Below are 8,850 nucleotides of genomic sequence, written 5' to 3'. Positions count from 1 at the left end.
GCCGGTAGCTATCGCTGGGTGGCCTTTCATGTCCCCAGCATATCCGCTTGCCACGGGTAAAATACCCGTGGAGGTGGGCGAGAGCCCTTAAGTGGCCGTTAAGTGGCCACTTAAGGGTCTTGATTGGCCTCCGGCGGGCGGGCGGTTTCCCATCCCCCACCTGACTTTCGTAAACTTGTCCGGAGGCGGAATTGGGGCGGGTAGGCCTCCCGGAGCCTGCCACTCAATTTTTCACTCCCCCCATGCCACCAACCGACCCACTGGGGCGGCATAAAATTCCGGCCAGTGTGTGGTATTGAATGTGACTTGCCACTCACAGCTTTTCTTCCTTCACTTTAAATTGTCTCAGAGCTCTGCTTCTTCCTTCAATTGCTGGAACAGTCTCTCTCTGCAAACCATTCTCAGCCAGCCAGTTTTCAAAAGTCAAATTGCAACATTGAATCTCGTGTCCTCTCTCTCTCTGTGGCTGTTGCTTGGCAACCAGAATGCACCCTGGCCCACTGTTCCTCTGGAGAGTTCTTAACGGTGCATTGTTCTTTTTACAATCTTAAAGGCGCACCGCAATGTTTCTGAGGAGAGAAAAAAAAACACAGGACCATGACACCTCCGTCCCGGTGAAATGCAACGCCATCCCTGAAATGCGTTTCATTACAATGCAAAAAATAGAAATTGAGAAAATACTAACATTTTTTTTCTGCATTTACACACCATTCACTCTACTAATAACTTACGGCATTCTCTTTATACCATCACCATCTACATAAGTTAACATGCTTAAATTCGTGACAAAGCACGGTGATAACATTATTTTTCCCTGAAATATGTATACAATTCTCTGAAATGATAAGACTACAGCAATAAGTTCCATCAAAACATTTTTGGCTTTAAATTTTACAAAGGTTGTCCCAATTAACCCATTTCAACCTTCCAAACATGTTTTGCCAGTTGTTTTCCTTCCAAGTGTCCCTACTGTCAGCCAGGTGACAGTATCCCTCCAACACATCTGTCTCTTTAAGACACATGGTGTTGCCCACTCTGTCCATAAAGTCTTTTAAATGAGAATTTGGGTAGGAGTCTGCCTTTGTTACTGCAGTGTCTTTTCTATAGTCTTTGCAAATTTGAGCCGATTCACCAGGTTTAGGGATCATGTCCACCTGCGAATTCCAGCTGTCCTGACTAGGGTCAACTAAGCTGCCCTTCAGCATGCATTGTACCTCTGCTTCCACTTGGGCCTGTCTGTCTGGACCTAAGCGGCATGGATGTTGTTTTAAAGGAATGGTTCCCCCTATATCCACATCATGTGTGGCTAAGGTTGTACATTCCGGCTTATCCTTACAAACTCTTTTAAATGTTGTGAGAAGCCTGGTTAGGTCTTCACGTTGTTTTGCCTCTAAGTGCAAAAGCATATTGTCTAATTTTCCTAGCCATTCTGTATTCGCTAATCTGAGAATTTCCTAGGCCTGCTTCTCCCTCATCCTCACTATCCTTTTCCTTCTGAACAGTCCCGATTACCTGACATACCTGTATTGGCTTATCCTCCTCCCTGCAGTAATATGGTTTGAGCAAATTAATGTGACACAACCGATTCTTCATCTGGCGATCAGGGGTGTTAATCAAGTAATCTACCTTACCCACTCTTCTGATCACTCTATATGGGCCACTGAACAGTGCTTTTAATGGTTCTCCCTGTAACGGTAACAACACTAATACGTCATCCCCCGGTTGAAAATCGTAGGCTTTGCATTCTTGTCTGCCCATTTTTCATTGGGTGTTCCTGAGCTACACCGCAAGCTTTCATGAGCCTTTCCTGGAGCACAGATACATAGTCTAGTATTGAAGATTCATTCTTTTGTTCCAAGAATCTGTCTTCTATAAGTTTTAGACTTTATGTCCGTAAACCAATTTGAAAGGACTGAAACCTGTAGACTCATTTGGTGAGTCTTTGATGGAAAATAAAAGAAAGTCAGATATCCGTGACAGTATGTTCTAATCATTGTTTTGAGAGTTTGGTGGTATCTCTTTAAAGCTCCCTGTGACTGTGGGTGATATGCTGAAGATTTCAACTGTCCAATCCCCAAATTGCCCATGACTTCTTGAAATATCTTAAACATGAAATTAGAACCTTGATCAGATTGAACTTCAAGTGGCAACCCATATCTCGTAAAGAATTGGGTTAACTTTTCTACTACTATTCTAGCAGTAATTGACTTCAAAGGAATGGCCTCTGGAAATCGAGTAGCCATAGCCATGATAGTAAGTATGTATGGATGTCCTGCTTTTGTTTTTGGCAAGGGTCCTACACAGTCTCCTAATAACCTGCAAAATGGTTCCTCAATCACTGTTATGGGAGCTAGTGGTGCCTGTTTTATGGTCGGTTGTGGTTTTCCCACCATTTGACATGTATGGCATGTCCTACAAAATTGTCTCACATCCTTTGTAAGATCTGGCCAGTAATAATGTTGGCTTTGGCGTGATTTGGTCTTCCGAATTCCCCTATGTCCTGCAAAAGGAATGTCATGTGCTAACCTTAATAATCCCTGGCGATATTTAGGTGATACCACTATCTTTTCAACAACTCTCCAGTTTTCATCTGCAGGTCTCCATTTCCTCCTCAAAACCCCATTTGCCTGAATTTCTGTTAGAGCCATCTGTGCCATTCGGTATATGTCTGGATAAGCTTGCTGTGCTGCCAAGATAGAAGATCTGTTAATCATCTCATTTGGATTATCTAAATCCCCAAATAAGGTTTCAAATACTTGGCTATCTGTGGTGCCCCTTTTACCTCCGACAATGGATCCTGTTTAGCCATTGCTCGGGTGACTACACACGCAGGAAATATTCCCAAAAACTGTTCCTGTAATTGCTCCATTTCCTTAATTTCACTTGGGTTCCTCTGTAATTATAGGAGTAACTGATACTTTTGATCCAGCCAAATCATTTCCCAGGAGTACATCAATTCCCTCTACTGGCAAACTGTGGATAACTCCTACAGTTATTATCTCAGATATTAAGTCATTTTCTAGGCGTACTTTATATAAAGGTACGAGTATATACTCCCCGCCAATTCCATTAACTAAAACTTTAGCGTTCAAGGCACACTGTGGTGGAAACATTATAACTTTCCCCAGCAAGAGTGTTAGGGTGGCTCCTATATCCCTGAGTATAATGATAGGTTTTCCTGCCTCACTTACAGGATATGGAGTTACTTTCCCCTTTGACAAAAATTCTTTATTACTTTCTAATATAACTAATATTTTATTCTTAACTTCTACACGCCTTTTAGTTTTAGTATCTGGTTTTACAACTGTTATTAAAGCTATATCCTGATCTGCTATATTCTCAGTCACATTCTTTTCCTCTGCATTAGCTTTGCATACCCCAACAAGTCCTATGGGCTTACCTCGCAATTTCCAAGCCTTCTGAACGAAGATGACCCGTTTTGTGGCAATGATAACACTTCAGCTTGCGAACCTCACTTCTACCCTCAGCAGCTTCCTTTCTGACGTGAGGAGGTGATCCTGGGGCATTCCCAGCTGTTCCTTCTTGTTCCTGGCTACTTGCCTTCCTTTCACTTTCTTTCCTTCTTGGATTTATGGGGATGATGGACAAAACGTTTAGCTTATTCACAAGCTCAAAATCATCAGCAATTTCCGCTGCTTGCTTAGCTTTTAAAACTTTCAGGTTATCTACATGAGTTCTCACCACTGAAGGAATGGAGTTTTTCAACTCTTCCAAGAGAATCAACTCCCGAAGGTTCTCATATATGTGGCTTCCATCTTTAATGCCTGTATCCAGCAGCCAAAGTTAATTTGCTTCACCCTGTCAAATTCTACATATGCCTGCCCAGGCGATCTCCGTAAGTTCCGGAATTTCTGACAGCAAGCTTCAGGGACTAACTCGAATGCAGTGAGAATAGCCTTTTTTGCCATCTCATAATCTGCAGAAATCTCTTCAGGAAGTATGGCATAAGCTTTATGAGCTCTGCCTACCAACCTGCTTTGTATAAGCAGTGTCCAACTTTCCTTCAGCCATTTCATCTCTTTAGCTATTTTTTCAAAAGATATGAAAATTGCCTCTACGTCCCTTTCCTTGAACTTAGGAAGAGCTTGTATAAATTAAAACAGCTTTTCGCTGGGTCCTGAGCTAAATTCAGATTCTTCCTGATCCAAATTTCCCCTGGATTCAAGACTATCCCTTTGTCTTAGCTCAATCTCTTTTAGCCTAAATTCCCTCTCTTCTCTTTCACTTTCTGAAGTTCAAGTTTTCTTAATTCTTTTTCAGCCTCAAGTTTTTTTGCTTCTAACTGAATCCTAGTCAATACCACTGCATCACTCTCTGACTTACTACCTTCTTGTTCCTCGTATTCCCCTTCTTCTTCTAACTCCAGATGTTGGGCTCTGATGTCAATTATTTCTGCTTTTCTGGCACCTGATTTTAATTCTAACCCCAATTTTGCCACCAATTCTTTTAAGTTTATTCTTAGTTAACATTATCAAGTTACTGCTTTCCCAAAATCTCTGCTGCAACTGCTAATGCTATTACAATGGCATAGACTGTACCTTATTATACAAGAGACCTGGTTCCTTTTATTTTTTGTAATTGGTGTTAGATTTGGATCCCAACAATCAAGTTTCCAATTGATATGATCCCAGACATGAGAGCAATTAATATGATGCCAGACGCAAGACCCCAATTTGTATGTTATCCCAGAGACAAGCAATTGATATGATTACAAACTCGAGCTCTCCAAATTAGTCTGATCCCAGATGCAAGCCACCTAATTAAATATGATTCGATTGCAGATGAGCTGCCAATTAAAATATGTTACGACTGCTCAGGACAAAGCCCCCATTCAAAATATATGATTCTGATCACAGTGGGAGCAACGCACTGTCAATTCAGTACCATCGCTCCACAGGTCGCATAATTCTTTAAGCTTTCCACATCAGAAAAAAGAAAATTGAACAATCTAGTAACCCTGAATGAAACAAACCAAACCAGGTATCTTTAGATATCAACAAATTAACTATTTATTAAAAAAACTAAATTCTTAAACACAACTAAGGTAAACCAATATCTAAAGACATTATAACTTCTTATTTAAAAATCTAACTCCCACATTCGCATACATATAGTCGGTTTTAAATTAGCTGACCAAAAAAATAGGAAAAAAAAGTCCTTGCAAATTACGTTGCTGATGAATGGTCTTCCAATACAACACAGTCAAAGTTCACTTGCAGTCTTCCAAGGCCCGATGAAAACAAAAAGTCCTTCCAAAGATAGGGGTTCAACAGTTCGGCTGTTGTAATATTAAACTCTTTTTCCCAGCGATGAACACAGCAGATATCAATAATTTGTTGTGAAAGAAAAAGCTTTTTTCTTATTTTTTTATGGAATTACTTTGGTTTGAAGCTTTGTAGAATTTTGAGAGAGAAATAACACAGCTTTTCTTCCTTCAGTTTAAATTGTCGCAGAGAGCTCTGCTTCTTCCTTCAATTGCTGGAACAGTCTCTCTCTGCAAACCAGTCTCAGCCAGCCAGTTTTCAAAAGTCAAACTGCAACATTGAATCTTGTGTCCTCTCTCTCTCTGTGGTTGTTGCTTGGCCATCAGAATGCACTCTGGCTCACTGTCCCTCTGGAGAGTTCTTAAAGACGCACTGTTCTTTTTACAGTCTTAAAGGCGCACCGCAATATTTCCGATGAGAGAAAAAAACACGGGACCGTGACAAAACTGATTGATTTAAAAATTGTTCCAAATTACCAGATCCGCAAATTACAATTTCCCCAACTTTTCCCAAACTGTCTGGGTGATATACACCATTTTCAATTGTGAATATTTTAAAGTGGGACCTAATGAAATTGTGAAACGACAACGTATTTTGTTATTTTTGTTGATAAAATGGTAAATGTACACATCTGTTAATGATAAGAATGTGACAACAAACAAGAATCCCAACTTCATTTAGTCATATTTAACTGTTAATTGTGCATGAAACATTCCAGAAAACAAAGGACAATATTAAGTGGAAGATTTGAGCCATTAATGATGCGCTATTGAGGTTACTCTCCTCATAAAAGATTATTTATTATTTTGTTTGTGTGCATCACTTAGGGGGGATTGTTTTCAATTGTGAAAAGTTCTTGTAATCATGATATTTTCCATCATGAGGCAGAAATGTCAAAGCATTCCTTAATTATCTTTCGACAGCTTGTAATATCCCAACTTCAAGACAATAAAATCCCAAGGAGATTCATTCATAACTTTGTCACCCTTTGCAGATTGTTCAAAGCAAATCTGATCAAAGAAAATGTCACTCGGAAGGCAATAAATATCCATCATCTTTATTCAATAATAACCTACAATTGACTGAGCACATGGAAAAGTAACATTTTTGCTTTCAACTTGCCAGGGCTTCTGTTGCCTTTATGTGATATGATTAATGTATCCGTGCTGGATTTAATCAGTGATTCAGATTCTCTTCCAAACTTCAAGAGATTAATTTAGTAACATCAACATCCACAGCAAATATCATATGACCCTTACTTAGAGGCAACCAGTAATTTCAGAGGACACCAGGGAACACTATTCCATACCATTGCATTCAATGATTGTGTAAACTTTCTTCATTATTTTAGAACTGTGGCATACTGATAGGAGTATCTATAAATCATATACAATTAAAGCCAGTTAATAGATTTACTTACAAAACTGTCCGGTCACCTTTTAATGGGTATACATCGGCTGAATTCCCAAGCAAGTTCAATGCGTGATTCACTTGTAACTTTCGAAGCCATCTAATTATGTTGAAGCAGTTGATGTAATTCTAACCAAAGAAAATAACTACTGTAACACAATAAATGACCAACTGTATATTCAGAGCGGAAAAAGTACATTATGTCATTCACAGTGAATTTATCGGAAACAAAGAACATTTTGTGAAGGCCAGATTAAGTATTTTCACAAAGTCACTTACCCCATCCACACCTCTGTGGGCAAGACTGCAGTAGAAAATGAGGGAGGGTCACTGAAGTCTCAGCACCCCGGCCACATTTCCCCAACTCCCACTGGGACTGCTGCCGGACAATTCTTCCCCTACCTGCCACATGTATGGGTCCTGAAGGATTCTCTTCCTGTCTGCCCCACATGTGCTAGGTGGTGGTAAAGGCTCCAAGTTGCTCTTGTGGAGGGACAGGGCCTTGTAAGCAGCTTCCGCTGTCTCCAGTCTTTCCCCAACGTCTCCTACTTGCCTGCTAAGAGCCCCAGTCTAGGCTTCATCCCAATCCTCAGGGTGTGTCTGCCCCTCCAAGATTCCTCATTGTAGTAAAAAGAAAGTATAAGATCTCACATTATAGATCTGCGATTGTAAATCTCTGGAAGAAACACATGGCACGACCTTCTGGATTGCTGCTGTAAACTGAACCTTTATTTATTTATTTAATTAGAGATACTGCACTGAAACAGGCCCTTCGGCCCACCGAGTCTATGCCGACCATCAACCACCCATTTATACTAATCCTACATTAATCCCATATACCACATCCCCACCTTCCCTCAATTCCCCTACCACCTACCTATACTAGGGGCAATTTACAATGGCCAATTTACCTATCAACCTGCAAGTCTTTGGCTGTGGGAGGAAACCGGAGCACCCGGTGGAAACCCACGCGGTCACAGGGAGGACTTGCAAATTCCACACAGGCAGTACCCAGAATCGAACCCTGATCGCTGGATCTGTGAGGCTGCAGTGCTAACCACTGCGCCACTGTGCCACCCAGTTGTTTAATTGTCCTCTACAATTTGTGACTGGGTGTGGCAGGATTGCAGAGCTTTGATCTGATCCAGTGGTTGTGGAATAGCTTAGCTCTATCTATAGGATGCTGCTGCTGCTGTTTAACATGCATGTAGTCCTGTGTTGTAGCTTCGGGTTAGCACCTCATTTTTAGGTATGCCTGGTGCTGCTCCTGGCATGCTCTCCTGCATTCTTCATTGAACTAAGGTTGATCCCCTGGCTTGATGGTGATAGTAGAGTGAGGCATATCCCAGGCCATGAGGTTACAGATTGTGGTTGAATATAATTCTGCTGCTGCTGATGGCCCACAGTGCCTCATGGATGCCCAACTTTGAACTGCTATATCTGTTTTGAATCTATCCCATTACAGTGGTAATGCCCTACAACATGATGTCCGGTGGTCATTCCCACCGATACGATGGACAGATGCATCTGTGACAGGTAGATTGGTCATTTTCAACTCCCTCTAGTGGCACACTGTGCATTTTACACCAAGCATGTACGGTGGCCTCAAATGAACAATACACTACATATCAAATGAATAATAAGTGAACAAGACCCTATATCCCTCCCCTTCTTGGTAAATGAGAGTTTCAATCGTTTGTTTACATTGTTCTGTTTGGACTTTACTTCAGTTTGTAACATTATCGCTTAAGTATGGCGGACATTTCCGCTCACAAGTGGACATCAACATGTGACATCAGTTCATGTGCTTCATCTGAAGTGTTGATGTCTGGACTGGATGCAACGCTTGGGGATGGTGTTCGCAACACTTGAATGACACGTTTTGTGTGATGATTTGTGAACCATGCTTAGTGATCAGTGATTCCTTTGTGTTGGTCACAACAAATGGCTGGGTATCATAAGGGGTTGTTTGCTTTCCAACTTAACCATCACGTTTTACAGGCACTTTGTCTCCTGGCTTTACTGGTGTAGTTCTGAATTTCATGTTTTGCTCTGCGTTTGCTTTCATGTGATCTTTCTCTCCTCGATTGTACTCGTTTACATATTGAGCATGAGCTTTGTGGGATGGCTCAGGAAGACATGTGCACATAGGATG

This window comes from Heterodontus francisci, chromosome 10 (assembly GCF_036365525.1).
Source record: "Heterodontus francisci isolate sHetFra1 chromosome 10, sHetFra1.hap1, whole genome shotgun sequence".
NCBI lineage: Eukaryota > Metazoa > Chordata > Chondrichthyes > Heterodontiformes > Heterodontidae > Heterodontus > Heterodontus francisci.
Note: the sequence above shows the minus strand (reverse complement) of the source record.